The sequence below is a fragment of the Nomascus leucogenys genome, chromosome 7b, assembly GCF_006542625.1.
Source record: "Nomascus leucogenys isolate Asia chromosome 7b, Asia_NLE_v1, whole genome shotgun sequence".
Classification (NCBI taxonomy): Eukaryota; Metazoa; Chordata; class Mammalia; order Primates; family Hylobatidae; genus Nomascus; species Nomascus leucogenys.
The window spans coordinates 10,444,656-10,468,161 of NC_044387.1; the positions used below are offsets into that span (position 1 = coordinate 10,444,656).

Consider the following 23,506-nt stretch of genomic DNA (forward strand, 5'->3'; position numbering starts at 1 on the left):
TCCTTGTAGAAATGGACAAGCTTATCCTAAAATTCAGGTGGAAATTCAAGGGATCCAGAAGGGCCAAAACAATTTTGAAAAAGAATAAAGTTAGAGAACTCAAACTCCCTAATCTCAAAACGTAATACAAAGCTACAACAATCAGCGTATTGTGGTAATGGCATAAAGACAGACATATAGATCAATGGAATAGAATTGAGAATCTAGAAGTAAACCCTCAATTACAGCCAATTTCACAAGAAAGTTGCCAAGATAATTAAATGAATTAAAAGAATAGTCTTTTCAACAAATGGGGCTCGAAAAACTATATATCCCCATGCAAAAGAATTAAGTTGGACTCCTCCCCTACGCCATACACAAAAATTTACTCAAAATAGATCAGAGATGTAAATGTAGGAGTTAAAACTATAACAATCTTAGAAGAAAATATAGAATTAGATCATTGTGACTTTAGGTTAAGCAAAGTCTACATAGATATGCCAAAAGCACAAATAACAAAAGAAAAAAAAAAGATAAACTGAACTTTATCAAAATTAAAAGTTTAGTGCATCAACCTGCAGATTAGGAGAAAATTTCACAGAACATGTGTCTAAAAAGGGATATATATCTAGATATATAAAGAAATATTATAATTGAACAATAAGACAAGTACCCCAATTTAAAAATGGGCAAAGGATCTGAATAGATATTTTTCCAACAATGATATACAAATAGCCAATCAGTGCATGAAAACATGCTCAAAATCATTAGCCTTCAGGCAAACGCAAATGAAAATACCATTTCCTACCCGGTAGGATAGCTGACAATAAAAGTGCCAGACAATGAAAAGGATCTGGAGAAAATGGAACCCTCATACACTGCTGGTAGGATTGTAAAATGGTGCAGCCCTTTTCGAAAATAGTCTGGTCGTTCCTCAAATGGTTAATTTAAAACAAAAATAATAATATATGGCCGGGGCGGTGGCTCACACCTATAATCCCAGGACTTTGGGAGGCCGAGATGGGCAGATCACTTGAGGTCAGGAGTTTGAGACCAGCCTGGCCAACATGGTGAAACCCCGTTTCAAGTAAAAATACAAAAATCAGCTGGGCAGCTGGGCATGGTAGTGGATGTCTGTAATCCCATGTACTCAGGAGGCTAAGGCAGGAGAACTGCCTGAACCCAGAAGGCAGAGGTTGCAGTGCCGAGATCACGCCACTGCACTCCAGCCTGGGCAACAGAGTGAGACTCTATCTCAAAAAATAAATAAATAAAGTAAAATTTAAAAAATAACATGTTGTGGGATTTATAACATATGTATAAGTAATATGCGTAACAATAATACAAAACCTTGGAGGGGTGAAATGGAGACATACAGTTGTAAAGTTTTCTTTTTATCTTTGTGACAGTCTCGTTGTGTTGCCCAGGCTGGAGCGTAATGGCACAATCTCAGGTCACTGCAACCCTCTGCCTCCCAGATTCAAGCGATTCTCCTGCCTCAGCCTCCCAGGTAGCTTGGATTACAGGTGCCGGCCACCATGCCCGGCTAATTTTTGTATTTTTAGTAGAGACAAGGTTTCACCATGTTGGCTAGGCTGGTCTTGAACTCCTTGGCCTCCCAAAGTGCTGGGATTACAGGCGTGAGCCACCATGCCCAGCCTAATTGTAAAGTTCTTATAATGAAAGTGATACTATACTATTTGAAGATAGACTGTGGTATGTAAAAGATGCATATTATAAATCACTAAAATAATACACAAAGAAATACAGCTAAATAACCAAAAAAGAAGATAAAATGAAATTTAAAAATACTTAGGGAAAAGGAAGGCAGAAAAAGAAGAAAAATAAATAATATATGGAACTAATAGAAAACAAATAGCAAGATAGTAAGTTTAAGCCACACCATATCAGTATCACATTAAATGGCAATGATCTGAACAAATTATAAAATCAAATTATTTTTAAAAAGCAAGACTCAGGCCAGGCATGGTGGCTTATGCCTATAATCCCAGCACTTTGGGAGGCTGAGGCAGGCAGACCACCTGAGGTCAAGAGTTCGAGACCAACCTGGCCAACACGGTGAAAGACTGTCTCTACTAAAAACACAAAAATCAGCCAGGCGTTGTGGTGGGCACCTATAATCCCAGCTACTCGGGAGGCTGAGGCAGGGAAATCGCTTGAACCCAGGAAGCAGAGGTTGCAGTGAGCCGAAATCACGCCACTGCAAAAGCAAGACCCAACTATATGCTGCCTACAAGGCTACTTTAAAAACAAAGAAACAAATTTTAAAATGGGAAAAAAATATACCAGGCTAATGTTAATTAAAAGAAAGCTGGAGTGGCTACAGTAACATCAGAAAAAGTAAATTTCAATGCAAAAAATGTTACCAGAAATAAAGAGGTTCATTTAATATGGCCAGAGAGTATAATTCATCAAGAGGTCATTATAGTTCTAAATATTTATGCACCTTACAACAAAATACATGAAGTAAAAACACAGAACTGTAAGGAGAAATGGGCAGGTCCATAATTGCAGTCGGAAATCTCAATACCCTTCCTCAATAATTGATAGAGCAAGTAGACAGCAAACTAGTAAAGACATAGAAAACTTGAACAACACTACCAACCGACTTGACCTAATCGACGTTTATAAAATATTAAATCCAGGCCAGGCACAGTGGCTCACACTTGCAATCCCAGCACTTTGGAAGGCCGAGGCAGGTGGATCATCTGAGGTCAGGAGTTTGAGACCAGCCTGGCCAACATGGTGAAATCCTGTCGCTACTAAAAATACAAAAAAAAAAAAAAAAAAAAATTAGGCAGACGTGGTGGCACATGCCTGTAATCCCAGTTACTTGGGAGGCCAAGGCTGGAGAATCGCTTGAACCTGGAAGACGGAGGTTGCAGTGAGCCGAGATCACGCCATTGCACTCCAGCCTGAGCAACAAGAGCAAAACTCTGTCTCAAGTAATAATAATAAATCCAACAACAGCGGACATACATTCCTTTCAAATGCACAAATAATATTTACCTAGACAGACCATATTCTGTACCATAAAACAAATCTCAATACATTTTAAAGGATTCGGTTATACAAAGTGTACCAAAAAGAATTCAAATAGCATAACCGGAGGCTACTATCCTTGGAATAGTCAGCTTGCAAAAAGGTTGGCTCTTGGGTGGCATCTGAGAATCTAAATTTCAGGACTGTTTCCACCATTCTCTAATTGATAAGGGTGGTTTACTGTGTCTAAACTCTACATACCATGCGGTTCATGCAGAACACCTGTTTTCCTACTGGGAGCCTGAAATTTTGGTTCATGCTAGGTACCAAACTAACTCCTGATAAAAAGCCTGGATTCCTAGGCTCAGGCAAGCTTTCCTAGTAGACAACACTTCACACATATTGTTACAACTTGTTCCTGGGGGAATTAAGTGTGTCCTGTATGTTCTACTGGGAAAAGACTTTTGGAAGCTTGCACCTGGGCACCCGGTTTCTACCAGCACCTTTTCCCTTTTAATTTTGCACTGTATTTTTTCACTGAAATAAATCTTAGTCATGAGTATGACCATATGCTGGGCCCTGTGAGTTCTCCTAAGTAATCACTGAACCTAGGGATAGTCTTGGGGACCCTAGAAACACAAAGTCTATTCTTTGGTACAATAAAATTAAAGTAGAAATCAATAACAGAAAGATAATAGAAACTTCCAAGTATTTGGAAATCAAATAACACTTCTAAATAATCCATAGGTTGGCTGGGCATGGTGGCTCATGCCCGTAATCCTAGCACTTTGGGAGACTAAGGTGGGTCAACATGGTGAAACCCTGTTGCTAATAAACTTATAAAAATTAGCTGGGTGTGGTGACACACACCTGAACTCAGGAAGTGAAGGTTGCTGCACTTTAGCCTGGGCAAGAGAGTGAGACTTTTTGTCAAAAAAAAAAAAAAAAAAAAAAGTCATGTGCATTTTTTATTTTAAAAATTTTTTTTTTAAATTAAAAAAAAAAAAAAAAAAAAAAAAAAAAAAATGATGGCCGGGCACAGTGGCTCACGCCTGTAATTCCAGCACTTTTGGGAGGTCAAGGCGGGTGGATCACATGAGGGCGGGTGGATCACATGAGGCCAGGAGTTTGAGACCAGCCTGGCCAGCACAGTGAAACCCCATCCCATCTCTACTAAAAATACAAAACTTAGCTGGGCATGGTGGTGTGTGCCTGTAGTACCAGCTACTCAGGAGGCTGAGGCAGGCGGAGGAGGCTGAACCTGGGAGGCAGAGGTTGCAGTGAGCCGAGACCGCGCCACTGCCCTCCAGCCTGGCGACAGAGCGAGACTCTGTCTCGGGGGAAAAAAAAAAAAAAAATATATATATATATATATATATATATATATATATATATATATATACTCTATCATGACCAATGGGGCTTATCCCAGGAATCCAGGGTTGTTTAATGTTCAAAAGTCAGTCAAAATAATTCACCATGTTAACAGACTAAAAAAGAAAAAACATAATTTAATATATTTTAAAAAGCACATCCAATGAAACAATCTCCATTCCTGATTAAAAATTCTCAGTAAACTAGGATTAAAAGAGAAATTCTGGAACCTGATAAAATGCAACTATGAAAAAGCACAGATCATACCACAGTTAGTGATACAAGACTAAATACTTTCTCCCTAAGACACAGGAGAAAAGCAAGAATGCCCACTCATATCACTTCTGTTCAGCATGGTACTCAAAGTACTAGCCAGGACATTAAGGTATGAATTAGAACTCAAAGACTGGAAAGTAAAATTGTCTTTCTTTGTAAATGATATATTTGTTTAAAAAAACACCAAAATCTATAAAAATGCCATTAGAACTAATGAATCCAATTAGCAAAGTCTACTTAATTCATTATCGTCACAATCACATCATTAAGAACAAACTATATCCAAATGAAGGGGGCGTTACTTAAGAAAGGCTTTCAGGAAGACAAAGTTTCGAGAAGGCTTTTTTAGAGTAAGGGGGACAATGAATTGGCAGCCAGAAGCAGGGAGAAAATTTTACATAAGTCAAACCTTTATAGAGCATGGGGACAAAAAGAGAAAATAATATGGAAAACGGAGAAAAGATTGTACAGAAGGCAAAGATTCAAAAGAAAGAAACAACAGTTGATAAATGGGAGCAGTAAACGAACTTGGCTCGAACAAAGGTGTTTGGATTTCACACAGTAAGGACAGGTTGCTAAAGAGAGGAAAAGAAAATAGTGCGTAGGAAATGTTTTCTGGGGAGAAACTAGAAACAGGACAACTGACTACAGAGCTATTTAAATAACCCAGAAATAGAACAAGGATGATTTAGATTCAGGATGGTGGCATGAACATAAAAACGAGCAGGTCAAAGTCCAAAGCCACAGAGAAAAGAAAAACTAAAGGATATGGCAATGTTTCCAGATTCAATGTGTCAGGATTTCAAGATTCAAGTACTGGGCAGGGGGGTTGTCAGCGACAGGGTATCCAACAGCATCACACCTCTCCAGACGGAGGTGAAGCAGGGGCCCCTCTCCAGCCTCCAGTTACCTTTTTGAAAAGCACCCTGAATGATAAGCCCAAGGTCTGAAAAACAGGAGGTTAAAGCAAAGCAAGAGAAAATGACATTAAATACACATTTTTCAGCACAGTCAGTCTAGAGACCGTCTGCTTCCAAAGCTAACGTGCTGCATCGGTTGAGTCCCGGCTCTGGCCAGTTCAGGAAGCGCAGGGTGGCGCAACAATGTGCTGAGGCCGAGTCACAAGTTTTGGGGGACAGGTAGAGGGCCCCCTTTTTAGTTTTCAAACCATCCCTTACTGGCTTGAAATGTGATGTCTTTTACATCTTCATTCATTCTTCTTGTCTTTGTGATTTCTACCAAGAGCCTTTTTTACCGTTTATGTTTTGCTTTTGTTTTTTGGTGTTGTAAAAGTAGTATTTTCCCCTCTGAGCCTTTTGGCTACATAGTGGGGTGTGGGGCATAAAAAGATCTCTTCTTTCTAAAGCAGTCCACAGACCCACCTGCATGGTTTAAGGTGGAATCAGTAAGTATTGTGGCCTTTTGTTTAAGACAATTGAGCCAAACTGCAAGACAAAACACTGTAAATTTTAAACATATTGGTGTAAAAATATAAAACTTGTATAGTAAAAAGAAGGTTGACAAAATTCACTAAAGAGTAGACGGTGAAAGATTAATTTAAAATCTGTTGTCCATGGTACGTCTAACAGGAAAGAGTCTTTATTTAGAAGGTCCATAGAGATAACATCTGAGTAAAACCTCTCCTCAGGAAAAGGATATTACTGAGCATGAGACACCATCAGCAGGATTTTCACAGGAGGAAGACATTTAGCTCCTCAGAGAGCAGCCGTTTCATCTTTTACTTTGGATTGCCTTCCTCCACATCAGAATCTTGTACACAGCAAGTACCCAAGACATTTCTCTTGATATGCTGACCAGGGGGTCTCCAGGTTAGAAATCCTGGTCCACTTCCAGTTTTTGAGGCTCGAGATAGATACATACATATTTTTAAATAAAGACATGCCAAAACAGCATTATGAAAATTCTGGGCCAGGCAGGGTGGCTCACGCCTGTAATCCCAGCACTTTGGGAGGCTGCGGATCACCTGAGGTCGGGAGTTCAAGACCAGCCTGACCAACATGGAGAAATCCCGTCTCTACTAAAAATACAAAATTAGCCAGGCGTGGTGGCACATGCCTGTAATCCCAGCTACTCGGGAGGCTTAGGCAGGACAATCGCTTGAACCCAGGAGGCGGAGGTTGCGGTGAACCGAGATGGCGCCATTGTACTCCAGCCTGGGCAACAAGAGTGAAACTCTGTCTTAAAAAAAAAATCTGGCATATTTTTAATGTACACATTTAATAAATCAACACCTTTAGGAAAAGAATTCAGTGTAACTGTACTATTCACAAGATAAGAGGATTAATAAACATGTTCCCTTGTCATAAACCACAGATAGTGTTACCTGGTAACAAGTTTAAAGGTATAATCAGTATCATCTTTCAATCCTGTGACTTTATCTCGACTGTTTACACCTACTATGTGCAAACCATTCTAGTGGGTGCCATGACAAAACAAAGTAGCATAAACTCATTTTGAGCTCAAGGTATCCAAGATGAGAACCCATGACTTCTTCTTACCTGTTGAGATACTACAAGGAACTTCCAATGAGTATAGTCTACCTGTGACCATGGGAGAAATCTGGTGGCCTTGTCCCATCAAATCTGCTACCATCTCCATTTAAGCAGCTTCCATTTTTCTTTCTCCCCTGGGTCCTTCCTGTGTATCTTTTAATAGATTATAGAATTTTCTTTTCTTTTTTTTTTTTTTGAGACAGGGTGTCACTCTGTCTCTCAGGCTGGAGTGTAGTGATGCAATCCTAGCTCACTGCAGCCTTCAACTCCAGGGCTCATGCAATCCTCCTGCCTCAGCCTCTTGAGTAGCTAGGACTACAGGCATGTGCCATCATGCTCAGTTAATGTTTAAAACATTTTTTGTAGAGATGGGGGTCTCACTATGTTGCTCAAGCTGGTCTCAAACTCCTGGCCTCAAGTGATCCTCTTACTCTGGCTTCCCAAGTGCTGGGATTACAGGCATGAGCCACTGCACCCAGCCTGATTTTCTATCTTACTTAAAGGTGTTACCTTCTCAACCTCCTCCTGCTTCCATTTTTCTCCGTCCTTTCTCTTCCAAACATCTTAAACTAAACTGCACTCATTACTACCATTCTCCCTATCATCACTTAGCTCCTTAGCCCTTTGTTATGTAGATCAAATACATACACAGAACTTGCAGAAATCGGCATTACCATAAGTCAGTTAACATCTTGTGAGTGTAATCAGCACTACCAGAGCATAATCACTTCTTCCCATTTGAAAAATATCAAGCTCTCAATATGCAAAGCTGAGAAACATTAGTTTAACCAACACGGTATGGACATCCTGCAACTGAAAGCAACTTAGCGGAAATAGAATGGAAGATGGCTAGAGATGGGGTGGATGGGGAAAGGAGGCACTATTTAAGAGTAACAGGGAGAGAAAAATGGATAGGAGGAGACAGAAAAGGAAAGAGACATTGAAAACAAATAGGAGTAAATGAAGGAAAATGGGCTACATTTTTATCCAATTAATCTCCCTTTTTCAAATCTGGGTGAGAATTAAATTAGATTAATATTAGCTCAGTGAACCGCTTGGAGACTTGGAGATATGTAAAGACCTTCAAGCTGTAGGAACTGTCTTTCCCAGAACATATACCAGAGGCCCTTCTGGGTAGTCCTCTTTTCTGATTTCCTCCCTTTCACTGGTTCAGTGTCTGGTCCATTTGAGATGGTATCAGCACTCACCTCAGGTGATCTGGAAGTCACTTCCTTTACACTCTCTGCTCCTACAGATAAGCTTAAATGAGTCACCACTTTCTAATTCCACCTAACATCATTTGCATGGTTATAGGTACACCACTGAAGCAAATATATTAACTAGAAGTGACAAGTGCCATTGTGGTTTATGATTATCTTCTCTGAATGGTACTCTATGCCTTTATGAATTCAAACATACAGAGTCAGATCATTATTCTAAGGTCATTTCCCATCCTAAACTGCAGTGGAGTGTAAGAGGCTGAGTCTGACATATCACGGTTCAACTGTAAGTCAGCTGTTAGCCCTGTACCCTAATGCCAGCCTTGTAAAGCATACCGCTGTGCCGTCATCTTCTCCACATACTAAAAATGCTCCCTCATGCCTCTGCACAGGCTGTTCTCTCTGCCTGAAATGCCCTTTTCCTCCACAACTTAGTGCGAGTGTCACCTTCCCTGGGAAGGCTTTCTCAACCTCCCCATCATGTTGATGACCTTCCTTTTCATCCCCGCCGCACCCCTTGTACTGTCTATTCCAGCACTTATTACACTAAATGGCACTCATCTGTGTCCACATCTGTCTCACCCACCTGGCTGTGCATTCCTTGGGAACAAAGATCTCCTTTCGCCCCACCTCTGTAGTCCTAGCTCCTAGCACAGCATTCAGCATGTCTATGCATTCAAATGTTTAGTGAGAGTGTCATCATGTCATGCCCAAGCATAATTTCTTTTCTTTTTTTGGAGATGGAGTCTTGTTCTGTCACCCAGGCTGGAGCTTAATGGTGCAATCTCAGCTCACTGCAACCTCTGCCTCCCAGGCTCAAGCAATCTTCCTGTATCAGCCTCCCGAGTAGCTGGGACTACTGGCGCGCACTATCACAACCAGCTAATTTTTTTTTTTTGTAGAGATGGGTTTCACCATGTCACCCAGGCTGGTCTCAAACTCCTGGACTCAAGTGACCTGCCTGCCTTGGCATCCCAAAGTGCTGGCATTACATGCATGAACCACCGAGCTTTGCCTAAAATGAGGTTTTTTAGAAATTCTATTTTAAATTATCTTTCTTAACTTCATTTGAAAAAATATTTATTGAGGACCTACTATGTGCAACTCACAGTGCTAGATGTTGGTGACACAAATGTGAATAAAACAGAGTATTTTTATTCATGTAGCTATTTTCCAGAAGGGGAAATATAATATACAAATTAAATAATTATACAATTGAGATCTTCTAATGTGGAGCGGGGTGATTAGGAAGTCATTAAAGAAGAGACACACACACTGAGCTCAGGACTGAAGAGGCATCAACTAAGGTTGGGCCTGCGGGCTTCCAGCTGTGGGAATAGCATGCTCAAGGAAGGGACCTTGGGTAGGGAAGAACATATATTTCAGGAGCTTGAAGAGTGTCAGTATGGTGAGAGTATACTCAGCAAGGGGGAAGACAGCAGGAAAAGAGGCAGGGGACGCTGGCAGAAGCTTCACTGGGCGGTCAGTGAAAAAGGCAAGAACAAGAATTCAGGTTCTTATCAGGGTCTTTAGGCCTCAATGACAGTTTTGTTTCTGAGACAGGGTCTCACTCTGTCACCCACACTGGAGTGTGGTGGCACAATCTCGGCTGACTGCAACCTCTGCCACCAGGCTCAAGCTATCCTCCCACCTCAGCCTCCCGAGTAGCTGGGACTACAGGCAGGCACCACCACGCCCAGCTAATTTTTGTATTTTTTGCAGAGACAGGGTTTTGCTATGTTGCCCAGGCTGGTCTTCAATTCCTGAGCTCAAGATATTTGCCCGCCTCAGCTTCCCAAAGTGCTGCGATTACAGGCGCGAGCCTGTGCACCCAGCCTTATTAACAGTTTAAGTAGGGGAGAAATATGATCAGATTTACACTTGTTTTTTAAGTAAATGTTTTAAATTAAGATATATACAGAACAGATCTGTAGCTTTAAAAGATTATTCTCACCCCAGTTTCAACAATTCTCTGAAGCAGAGGAGTTCCTACTTGCAAAAGAAAAAACTAAGACTCTGCAAAGCTAAGTAACTTACTTCAAGTTATTTATTTAACAAACATTTGAGTGTCCACGATATGACAGACACAGTACAGTATGTGCTTAGGGATGCAAAGATGACTACAATAGTGTCACTTAAGAAATTTGCAATCCAGCGGGAGAGACAGATTAAGAAACATGATATAATGTAGTCTATGTCAGAAATGAGTAAAGTCTAAGAGAACAGAGAGAAATTAGATCTTCCTAGGAAGAATTAATCATTTTACCTTTGTGTTAAAGGGGTATTTTTTTTCCCATACTGTAGTTTTTGAATTTTCAATCATTCCTGCGCTTGGCACCCAGTATGCACTCAAGCAAATGTCAGCAATACAAATGAATCCAGGACTTTTGACTCCTAATTCAGAGACTCTCCAACTCTGCCCTAATTCTGGAAGACTTGCATTAATTACAATAATTATGGAACTATTTTGGAGCTCTACTTTTGAAGCTGCTTTCGGAGCCTGTTTATAAACCACAAAGAAAGTCAGTCTCATTAAAACTGTCAAACTTCATTAATGACCCAATCTGACAATCCATAACAATATCTAAACACAAGTTATTTTTTTTAAAAGAAAATCTCCAAACACATCGAGTGGTATATGTTAAATACCTAAAGCTTTTAGTATGTCAATCATACCTCAATAAGGTGGTTTGGGGGAAAAAGAAAGCACAAATCGACATTCAGAGGATGGTGAAATGCTCCTATGAAGACAACCAAGCAAATATACCATATACACCTTCATAATTCATGATCTCTGTACTCAAAGGACTTACATTTCAGTTTCTAACTGGAAAGACAAAGCACAGCACATAAAAAGAATAAAAGAGAATAGAAGGTAACATTTGTTCATTTATTTAAAACATTTACACACTGCCTACTACAGGCCTGGTCAGAAACTGTTCTAGGGATGCAAACCAGGTAAGATAAATGCCTGCCTTCAAGAAACTCAGTCTTAGGGGGAAGTCAATAATACACAGGCCAGGCACGGTGGCTCACGCCTGTAATCCCAGCACTTTGGGAGGCTAAGGCAGGCAGATTGCTTGAGCCTGGGAGATTGAGACCAGCCTGGGCAACATAGTGAGACCTCGTCTCTACAAAACATGAGCCAGGTATGGAGGTGCATGTCTGTAGTCCCAGCTGTTCAGGAGGCTGAGGTGGGAGGACTGCTTGAGCCCAGGAGATGGAGGTTGCAATGAGCCATGTTTATGCTACTGCACTCCGGCCTGGGTGAAAGAGTGAGACCCTGCCTCAAAAAAAAAAAAAAAAAAAAAAAAAAATACAGTACACAGCGTTGCTATTAAGCAGGTACACACAAATGAGAACACTGAGGCTGTGTACAGCTGGCATCAATTCTAATTCATCAGACACCGATTCTTATTGGTCCATGCTTTACCTGTTGTTAAAGATTGTAATATTACCTCTGATTATAATGTAAATTGGTAAATACTGTAAGTAATCACTATATGAAAAAAACAATGACACCAAAAAAATTGTTAAAAGTTTTCAGAGAATATGACGAGAACTTAAATTTTAATCTTAGGGTCCCCCTTTGATCTTGGTGTCCCCTTGTGTTTCTTGGCAAGGAAGGCTGGCACATTTGGATAAGGAAGCTGGTTCTAGGTGAGGGGAATAGTAGCCAAAAGGCCAGTGGCTGGAATTACCCAGGTATGGCCCTTCAACTCTGTGGAGAGCACGGTTTAGAGGTGTGCTGTCCAACATCGTGGCCACTAGTCACATGTGGCTACTGAGCACTTGAAATGTCGTTACTCTGAACTGAGATGTATATGAGCGAAAAATACACTCCAGATTTCAAAGGCTTAACTAGAAAAAAGGATGTAAAGTACCTCATTAATAATTTTTACCAATTACCTATTTAAATGATAATATTTTGGATATACTGAAGTCAATAAAATGCTACAAAAATCAATTTCACCCCTTTCTACTTTTTTAATGTGGCTACTAGAAAATCTATACATAGGTGGCTCATATTTATGGCTTACATTCTATTTCTATTGGACAGTGCTAGTCCAGAAACTTTAAATAACAAGCTAAAGCATTTAAACCCTCTAGGCAATGAAACACCATTGAAGGCTTTCAAACTTTAGTGCCTGTGGTCGATTTGGGAGGGAGCAGGAAACATAAACAAAGCACTGTTTCAGGAAGATCAGTGTGGGGGCAATCTGCAGGGGTGAGACACTGGAGGCAGTTGTCAATGTCAACAGGCTGCAAAATGTCAAAGGGTAAGCAGGCTCAGCTGGAAAGTATACAAGGTCTTTAGAAGCCCCATGCTGGGTAGAGGGAGGAGGAAGAAATCAAGAGCAGGTTGAAATACGGGAAGAATAACAGCTGCAAGTGCTGACCCCAGGCTGGACAACCAAGATGCAATGCTTGTGGGACTTAGTGAGCTCAGCACAGTTTAGTTTAGATCTAGTCTGGCTTAGTGATAAGGGCTTCCAGGCAGAGGTACAATTCAGAACAGGATCGGTGTCCTCTTCAGTAATTTTGGAATCTATCCCACTGTGGCAAGACTTCCAACAGTAAGATCAAGTCCCAGAGGAGACAGTAAGGAGGTAGCAAGGCTACCAGAAACTACAGGATAGGCTGGGTGTGGTGGCTCACGCCTGTAATCCCAGCACTTTGGGAGGCTGAGACAGGTGGATCACAAGGTCAGGAGTTCAAGACCAGCCTGGCTAATATGGTGAAACCCCATCTTTACTAAAAATACAAAAATTAGCCAGGTGTGGTGGTGCACACCTGTAGTCCTAGCTACTCAGGAGGCTGAGGCAGAAGAATTGCTTGACCCCAGGAGGCAGAGGTTGCAGTGAGCCGAGATCGCGCCACTACACTCCAGCCCGGGCAACAGAGCGAGACTCTGTCTCAAAAAAAAAACAAAAAACAAAAAAACTACAGGATAGCAATAAATAACAAAAGCAAAAGCCCAGACTTACAACACAGCCTACAAACATTTACTGGAAGTCTGCTGTATGCCTGACACTTGGCCAGGCTCTGGAGATACAGTGAACAAAACAGACATGCTCCTGAATCATGAATTGTGGTGAGAGCTATGAAAAAATAACAGGAGCTCTGCCAGTCTTTTTTTTTTTGAGACGGAGTCTCGCTCTGTCGCCCAGGCTGGAGTGCAGGGGCGCAATCTCGGCTCACTGCAAGCTCCGCCTCCCGGGTTCACGCCATTCTCCTGCCTCAGCCTCTCCGAGTAGCTGGGACTACAGGCGCCCGCCACCACGCCTGGCTAATTTTTTTTTTGTATTTTTAGTAGAGACGGGGTTTCACCGTGGTCTCGATCTCCTGACCTCGTGATCCGCCCGCCTCGGCCTCCCAAAGTGCTGGGATTACAAGCGTGAGCCACCGCGCCCGGCCTCTGCCAGTCTTAACTGAGGGTGGATGGGGGTAGTGGGATGAGAGCATAAAGGAGGACCTTTCTGAGGTGACAATTTAATCTGAACCTGAAGTTAGCTGGGTGAAAGCTAGTGGGGAGCAGAGCAAGGACAGCCTAAGCCAAAGAGCGGTGCAGGTGTATACAAAAACAAAAGCCTTAAGGCCGGAAAAGGCTTCGGCAATTTGAGGAACTGAAAGAAGGACCTTGCAGTTAAGATGCTCAGAGAGGAGGGTGGGGTGTAAAAGAAGTGAGAGAAGGTTGGAGAGGCCAGAACACACAGAGCCTCATGGGATAAAAAGTAAAATCCCAAACCGGCCCGAGTGCAATGGGAAGTCATAGAAGGGTTTTGATCACAAGGAAATGGTACAATTCTAAAGGGGTTCTAAGTGCTCCAACTACCCACGCTCCTCTCAGGTCGCTGGATCCGGGCTGGCTTGGCAGCAAAGGGGCAGCAGCCAGTATCATAACTAAGTAGCAGGATTCCAGGTTTGAAATAACAGAGTTTATTCTATGGCCCTCCAAATGCTCCAGGGTTGCAAACTTGAGAGGATGATGGCACCACTGAAAAACACTAATAATAACTATAATTATAAATTATAGAATAACTAATAGAAACTAACAATAACTAACAGAAACTAATACTAATGGGAGGCATTATTTGACTTTCAACATACTGAGTACGAAAAAGTAGCAAAGAATTCCAGCCGGGCGCGGTGGCTCACGCCTGTAATCTCAGCACTTTGGGAGGCTGAGGTGGGCAGATCGCTTGAGGTCAGGAGTTCGAGATCAGCCTGGCCAACATGGTGAAAAGCTGTCTCTACTAATAATACAAAAATTAGCCAGATGTGGTGGTGTGCGCCTGCAATCCCAGCTACTTGGGAGGCTAAGGCAGAAGAATTGCTTAAATCCCGAAGGCAGAGGTTGCAGTGAGCCGAAATCACACCGCTGCACTCTAGCCTGTGCAACAGAGCGAGACTCCAATTCAAAAACAAAACAAAAAGAATGCCAGCAGGTAAATATGGATTTTGTTTTGGAGTATGTAAGAGAGGTGAGGCACGGATATGTAGGCTAGCATATACAGAGGTGACAGTTAAGTCTCATAAATAACACTTATGAGGATTAGAAAAAGAGAAAAATAAAACAATAAAAGGAGCCCTTAGTAACTGACCTTAGTGTTTATCTCTGGGATAGAAGTCAGGAAAGGAATGATGCCCCAAAAGGTAAGGAGGAGGACAGTATGATGTTAGAAAAACTTAAGGAAAGGCAGAGAGTTAAGAAAGCTGACTGGGCACAGTGGCTCATCCGTGTCCTAGCACTTCAGGAGGCTGAGGTGGGAGTTTGAGACCAGCCTGGACAACATGGTGAAATCCCTAAGGTCGGGAGCTCAAGACCAGCCTGGCCGGTCACTGTGTTAGCCAGGATGGTCTCGATCTCCTGACCTCGTGATCCACCCGCCTCGTACTCCCAAACTGCTGGGATTACAGGTGTTAGCCACCGCGCCCAGCCAGCAGTGTACAAATGTTTTGAATAAATAAACAAATGTTACCTTCTATTCTCTTTGTACTAAAAATACAAAAATTAGCTGGGTGTGGTGGTACGTGCCTATAATCCCAGCTACTTGGGAGGCTGAGGCAGGAGAATCGCTTGAACCCAGTGAAGTTGGTGGGGGGGCGCGGGGCAGAGGTTGTGGTGAGCCGAGATCATGCCACTTCACTCCAGCCTGGGCAACAGAGCGAAACTCTATCAGAAAGACAAGAAAGAAAGACAAGAAAGATGGATGGATGGATGGATGGATGGATGGATGGATGGAAGGATGGAAGGAAGGAAGGAAAAAGAAAAGAGAAAGCCGTGATCCAAAGGGATGGGACAATGGAGTTTTTTTTGGAGTGATGGAACCGTTCTGATCCTGACTGTGCACATTCATGTGTGAACATTCACAGAACTGTAAACACACATAAAAAGTCAATATTACTGTATGTTATTTTTAAAAAAATTTTTAAAGGGATAGGAGTTGTCAAAAAGGATTGGCTGCTGCAGGGAGACAGAAAAGGATGAAACTGAAAAAAGCGTTTTGGAAATTTTTTTTTTTTTTGAGACAGAGCCTCGCTCTGTTGCCCAGGCTGGAGTGCAGTGGTGCGATCTCCGGTCACTGCAGCCTCCGCCTCCTTGGTTCAAGCAATTCTCCTGCGTCAGGCTCCCAAGTAACTGGGACTACAGGCGTGCGCTGCCACACCTGGCTAATTTTTTTCTATTTTTAGTACAGACTAAAAAAAACAGAAAAAATAGAAAATATTTTTCACCATATTGGCCAGGATGGTCTTGATCTCCTGACCTTGTGATCCACCTGCCTCGGCCTCCCAAAAGTGCTGGGATTACAGGCGTGAGCCACCGTGCCCGGCCAATGTGGGAAATTTACCCACTAGGTAATTGGCAACCTTGGAACAATCTGGCTGCAAAAGTTTAAAGAATGACTGTGTAGTGAAGAAGTGAAGAAAGGGAAGCAGCCAGCATAGACTGCTCTTTCAGAACTCTGGAAGTGAGAGGAACAGAAGCTCAAACATGATAGTAGAACGGAGAGATCCAGCAAACTGGTGGAATTTTCCAAGACCCCACGAGTTGCTCCATTTAAGTATTTTTTCAAAACGCGCATTTTGCACATGAACTAGTCATTTTCTTATTGCTCTGTTAAACTAAAACTGCACAATTCAACGACTAAAATGAATCCAAAATCTACACTTTGATTCTGCTCCTTAGAATCAAATGTTAGTCAACTAACATTTTCTGTGTTCCCACTATGTGCCAAGCACTGTGCTGGATAGAAAAATGAATAACACTTAGTCCTTGGAAAAGCACACAATTTATCACAATACACAATAGCCCGGGACTGGCGCAGAGATCTGCACAAAGGGCTCTAAAAGCCTTGAACTCTGAACTATAATATATTTTTACAATCTTTATAAAAATTAAACAGGGAAGAAATAAGATGTACTTTTGCAAAAATGTTAATTTCTAAAAGCCAAGAATGAGCTTAATGTACACTTTTTTTTTTTTTTTTGAGACTGAATTTCGCTCTTTTCCCAGATTGGAGGGCAATGGCACAATCTCGGCTCACTGCAACCTCCGCCTCCCGGGTTCAAGCGATTCTCCTGCCTCAGTTTCCTGAGTAGCTGGGATTACAAGCGCCCACCACCACACCCGGCTAATTTTTTGTATTTTTAGTAGAGACGGGGGTTTCACTATGTTGGCCACGCTGGTCTCGAACTCCTGACCTCAAGTGATCCACCTGCCACGGTCTCCCAAAGTGCTGGGATTACAGGCGTGAGCCACCGCGCCCAGCCTAATTTAAATTCTTAAGTTAGGTATGGGCAACCTAATCATCAGTGGTATTCTCCTTTTCTATTCCTCTCTACTTTTCAGTGCCCTTTCTCCCTCTGATAATTCAGGAAGGAGGCAAAAAAACACGCGTAGGCTCTCAAACCAGACAGACGTTGAGACTAAACCTATGCCCTTGAACTGCGTAGCTGTGTGGCTCTTGGAGATCCCTTTTCTCATTCATAGAATAGTAATGATACCTACCCCACAGGCTTGGGGTAAGAATTAGGGGAAAAAATGTAAAAAGGCTACCATAGAGTAAGCATACAATAAATGTTAGCTATTATTATTACTGCCATTTCAACAAGTGGTATTGCTCTGACTTTAAAACATTTTTAAGGCCGGGCGCGGTGGCTCACGCCTGTAATCCCAGCACTTTGGGAGGCCGAGGCGGGCGGATCATGAAGTCAGGAGATGGAGACCATCCTGGCTAACATGGTGAAAAGCCGTCTCTACTAAAAATACAAAAAAATTAGCCGGGCATGGTGGCGGGCGCCTGTAGTCCCAGCCACTCGGGAGGCTGAGGCAGGAGAATGGCGTGAATCCGGGAGGCGGAGCTTGCAGTGAGCGGAGATTGTGCCACTGCACTCCAGCCTGGGCGACAGAGTAAGACTCTGCCTCAAAAAAAAAAAAAAAAAAAAAAAAAAAAAAAATTAAGTGCTTCCATTTGAATGAGGGAAATTTTTTTCAAGGGCATGACATTTATATGTTACCATACAAAAGCAGCTACGGAATTCCTATCAGAAACCACTCTGCTCAAATAATGGTGTTTGGGATAAGCCCTTAATAATAGTCAAGAACTAAGAAAATATAAAAGTATTATTATCATCATCATCACCACGTCTCACGTGGGACAAGCCAGTCTGATTTGTATTCTGGATATTGGTGAATATGCCTTCGTGCAAGTGGGCACTACATAGCCCTCCCACTACCTGCCTACAGCAATGCCGCACGCTGTAGAGACAATGTGCTAAAAGTTCCGCTCTATAAGAGGCATTTACACGCTACCCAAAACACATCTGTACTTCCAAAGCCAAGATCACTGATGATTCTCCAAATCAAGAGAAACCTTATACTACTGAAATCTCCCACAGCGGAGAGAAGTAACTTCTATTAGTAAACTTTCACAAAATGCTAATGTGTATCATTTCTACACACTTTCTATATATACTTAACTGTTGGTGGGGGCACTAATGTTTTATTTACTGATTCTTGGCTTGTTTTATTCACTATGAAGAAATATCTTTGGCCAATTTTGTATAATTTTGCTTAAATTATAATACAAATGACCAACTTGAAATTCACCATCCTCTTGTTCAATCTCTAGCACTGATGCTAAAAAGTAATAAAACAGCCAAAACACATGAGAAAGCACGAACTTAAAGTCCCAGGCTGGTAACCTGAATTCCAAAGAATTCAGAATAAGCTGGTCCTTAAGGCGCTTGACTAGAGGTGACCGTTACTGGACGCCTTTAACTACTACAGCGTGTCTCGCTGGATCGGATGTCCAGCCTCTACAGCCGAATAAACCGGTAGTCTGGAACTGAAGGGCACTGGACCACGGGAAGGTGTAAAAACACTCTCCGTGCCCCTCGTTTCCTTGTCCCGAGTCTGAGCCGCTTCCCCAAGTGGCGGCACACGCAGGGCCCTGGCGAGGGGTGTGGAACGCATTCACCCTGTCACGCAGGTCCTGCACACAGGCCGGGACGCTGCGCAGGGACCCGAGGATCCGAGGCCTGACGCCTCCCTCTGCCACCGCCAGCCAGGGGCGGACGCGCCTCCGCGGGCCGGGAAGGTGTCCCCGCGTCGAGGCCCCCCGGAGACGGGAAGCGAACTCGACTCGGCCGGGCCAGCCCACCCGGAAGCCCTCCCCCAGCTCACACCTGCTGGCGCGTGACGCCCGGAGCCGCGCGCGCGCCCGCCCGTGCCTGCCCGGCCGTTCGGGGCGCCCCGGCCCGCGCGCCGGACGTCGCCCCGAGTCCCTCCCTGCCCCTCGACTCAAATCTCGGCGGCGCCCGCTCCCGTGAAGCGCGCGCTCAGCGCCGCCGGCCGCACCAGCCCCGCGCGCGCTCACGCCCCCTCCCCGGCCCGCTCCCCGCCCCACGCGCGCTCCCTCGCGAGGACACGCACACGCCGCGCCTCCGCTCACCGCCCCGGGCCGCGCCGCGCGCCCCCGGGGGCGTCCTCGCCGACCCCCGGCCGCCCCGCTCCGTCCTGGCGGGGCGCGGGGGAGGGGAAGGACGGCGCGGCCGCCGCACCTCACTCACCGCCGAGCCGTGCCGGCTCCGAGTGCGCGGCGTTTCGCTGTGAGGCGAGGCGCGCAGTCCCCGCTTCTCCGCAGACTATGGAGGCGACGTCGTAGGGAGGACTGAGGGGCGCGGGGGTCACTCCCTCCCGTTTCGCCTTGCAGAAGCACGGGGACCCCAGAAACTAAAAACAAAATAAACAAACTTTCCCCTCCGCATCCCTCCCCCAAAACCACAACACAAACACTCGGGGGCCCGCCCAGAGCCCCACTCCATTGGCCGCAGGGAGGATGCTTCCGGCTCTCACTGGCTGGCTTTTGTGCCCGTCAAGCTGTCGTTCCGCCCCTCCAATTCCTCGTTGCTGCCTTCGCCCCTCATTGGTTAAGTGCTTCCCGTTTAACGAGCTAGGATTGGCTGAGCTGCCTGAGCCAATCATGCGGGGACACACCCCCTCAGCATCCCAGAGGCCGCTTCCTCGGTCGAGGACCCAGAGAGACTCAGGGGAAACTAGAGCATGATGGCGGCCGAGGTCGCTTGGCGCAACCATCGTCTTTTTTCTTTATTTTTAGCTCATTAGTGCCTTGCCTCGGCGCTGTTTCCCTAAGTTCCTCTCTCCATCCAGTACTGCCCTATAACGGAATCTATACGTGCCGGCTCCTTGATTTATCCCCACCGAAGTGCTGAGTGTGGGCTGGTTGTGCGTCATTGGACTGTCAAGATGTCACTTCCCACTCAAATCTTCAAGCTATTGGTGGAACAGCAAGAAAGCCCGTCCAACAACAAGGGCTAATACCATTGGTTTGACTCCACTGTGTTATTTCCTGGCACCTTATTGGGCAAGTAGGTGCGTCAGATCCGGATTCGCTCTGCTACGGTTAATTGTTTACTGGGGATTTGGGGTCAAGTCTGGTTGTTTGGCCAGTAGTTGACGATAATAGTGACTCCCATGCCTATTTTGTGCCAAGTATTGGGCTGCTTTCTTCACAAACATTATCTGGTTAAACCTGGGAGTGATGCAGTATCCAGTTTTTATAGATGGGAAATTAAGGCTGGCGAGAGCTTAGAAAACTTGCCCAAGGTCATCCAGATACAAAGTCGTTGGTAGACCTGTCATCTGGTCCTGGGTCAAACTGCAGAGACTTCACTCTTTTTATTATGCTTTAGTGCCTCCACCTTAGATGATGTACTTGTCAGCCAACCCAGCATCTTAAAAACGTTTCATTTGGAACTCAAAGTCTTCAGTCAGTTTCTGAAAGTGACTTTGTTGGGGACTTACTATGGAGAGGTTGTCATTGCCTCCACCGCATCTTCCTCCCCAGGACCCATTCCTCTCCCCTTTAAGTTAAGGTAGACATTTCTACCATCCTTTTATGTGAAGCCTACCCGCCACTCACAACCCCTGACCAACCATCTACAACTCATTCTTTGGAGAGAGTCCTCAAGAGCTGGAAAACTAGGAGAAATCAAGTCTAAAGAGAGAGACAATAAATTGTCTTAGAAATGAATAATTTATTGCATGCAAAGAGAACAGCCCTTCAGCTCCTGGAAATCTTCCAGGATAGTTGATGCTGAGCAAGACGTGTGCTCCTGGCTGGTGGCCACTGGGTTCTTTCTCTGTAGCAGCATTCATCGAAGTGAATCCAACATTTCAGCCAGAGGAGGGCAGGATGCTTAGGACCCATTGCCAGAGTGCCAGCCCTGAGCTTTTGCGACCGAAATGATCTCCAGGAGCACAACGCTGGACTCTAGCCCACATTCCATCTTGGGTAATTAACATTTTACCGTCCCAAATCCCCATCCCCTGAAGCTTCAGTGGGATCACCGCCCTCGTTTCACTTCCTGATCCAAGCTGTTGTGTAACCTCCTTGGCACTATTTTAATAATAAAACAACCATTGTAACATAGTAACAATGCTCAACACTTAGAGCCTTTCAGCAAATGAAGCCAAGGTATTTCATAAACGTCAATTAAGAGTAAGTGGCATGTATTCCTAGGACAACTGCAAGAAGGACAAAAGAAAGATCATGCATCAAATTCTAATATAGGTTGTGAGAACGTGAATCCTTAAAATTGTATGCACATACCCCATATTAGCCTTCCAATATGGGGATTCTGAACTCAAAAACACAATGAATGAGAAACATTCAGAATCTAAAACCTTCCTAACCTTCAAAGTTGGTTGCTTGGACCCCTGTTTTAGCACTTAAGTTGGTGCTTGACTTTCTGGGTAATTGATACATTTCAGTTGTAAGTACCTTGAAGCAGATGGTTTCTTTTTCATCTTTGTGTCCTTCGCATTGTTATGATCATAAAAGGCCCTCAAATAAATACTCAGTAAATGTTTAGTGAGCATGTCAGGCACTTTACTAAGTTACAAAGGCTGTGCAGATGAGTGATACACTCTCTCTTCCTTCAAGGACCTCAGTCTAGTAGGGGTGTCCAGCAGATAAGCAGATAACCATGATGCAGTGCTGTGAGAAGGTGCCCTGGAAGCAAATGGTAGGGACATGGGACTCCATCTCTGGAGGGACAGAAATGGCTGCCTGGAAGAAGTGACACCTTCAAAGAGAACTAAAGAATGCGTTACGGTTAGCTAGGCAAGAGACTGGTGATGTGTGGTGACTTACAACATTTGCTCTCTGGTGGCAGGGAGCAGAATGGGAATGTCCAGAGAAGGCCAAAGCCTGTTCTTAGAATCTTTGTCCATAAAGGCCTCAGCAATTTGTCCACTCCACCTCATTGTGCCTTCCCTCCCGGAGACAAAGCAAATGCCTGAAACCTTCTCCTATTTGCCCACTTAAGAATAGGAAAATAATTTCCAAATAAGATGGCCGTTTTTCTGATCATAAAAGTAACATTGAGGCCAGGCACATTGGCTTATGCTTATAATCCCAGAACTTTGAGAGGCCAAGGCAGGAGGATTGCTTGAGGCCAGGAGCTTGAGACTAGCTTGGGCAACACAGGCAGAGCCCATTTCTACAAAAAGAAAGAAAATAAATAATTGCACATGGTGGCCTGTGCCTATAGTCCCAGCTACTCAGGATGCTGAGGTGGGAGGATTGCTTGAGCCTGGGAGTTCAAGGCTGCAGTGAGCCACACCACTGCACTCCAGCCTGGGCAATAGAGCAAGACCCTGTCTCAAAAAAAAAAAGTAACATTGAGTAAATATAATGTTAACTCAATATTTAATATTCTATATTTTGGACAATATAGAAAGTTATAAAGTAAAAGCCTCCCATAGTCTGTTACATCCAGACACTGTTAAGGAGACTATCTTCCCAGACTCTTTTATGAACAGACCCACAAATGAGTTTCTTCTTCCAACAAACAGTGGGATGTGGTTCAGGGTCTTTTCTGGGCTCTGAGAGCTCTCATCACCCAGAACTGCAGCTTTGGATGGAACCTGCCCTCGCTTTCTATACTTATAGGAAGCCAATATGTCAATCAAATATTTATTGTGGAGAAGATGGGTTTCAATTCCTGTCACAGCCAATGACAGGACTTTTGGGGCTTGCTCAGCCTGGTGTGAATATTGAGCCAATGAATGGGGTGAGGGTGTCTGCACTGCAGGGCTTACAGGCATGCTTTGGTGCCTGTGGAATCAACTCATACCCTGAAAAGGCAGCCCAGGTCAGAGAATGCTATGCCAGGGTGCTCTCTTGTGCTCGCTCTCATTTCCTCTCTGCATGCTACTTGGGGAAAATATTTTTCTGTTTGTTTGTTCCAACCCACCCAGCTTTCAGAGTAAAAAGACTCGTTAAGCCCTGCACGCTTGTATGCAGGCCAAGTGCACTATGTTCTTGGAGCGCTGTGCTATTCTTAGCGCTCTATATGTGGTGTTCTATACAGTTGGCTTTTTGCTGGAGGGGAAGGCAGATTTCATGAGTGATAGCTGCCTTGGCTGGCTACCAAAAGTGCTCTGAGCCATCTCAAGCAACAGGCCTTCCTTTTTTCCCTTGAGAGGTTGTGCTGTGATCCCTGCCCTTGGCTTGGACAAATTCCAAGGCAATGGGAATTTTTGTGAACAATTCTGCAATAACCCACAAGCTGGGGGAGGGGGGATGACAAGCTGGATCTGCTCCAGCT

At 44.0% G+C, this 23,506-nt stretch overlaps 1 protein-coding gene across 2 annotated transcripts in view; it reads right to left on the reverse strand.

The window, feature by feature from the left end:
• Positions 1-19,630, reverse strand: part of TNRC6B (trinucleotide repeat containing adaptor 6B) — a 284,827-nt gene extending 265,197 nt beyond the window's left edge. For both annotated transcript variants that reach the window (XM_030815502.1, XM_030815504.1), the window contains exon 1: positions 19,442-19,630. The gene's annotated coding sequence lies outside the window, so the exon portion shown is untranslated. The remainder of the gene's footprint in view (positions 1-19,441) is intronic.
• Positions 19,631-23,506: the final 3,876 nt, after the last annotated feature.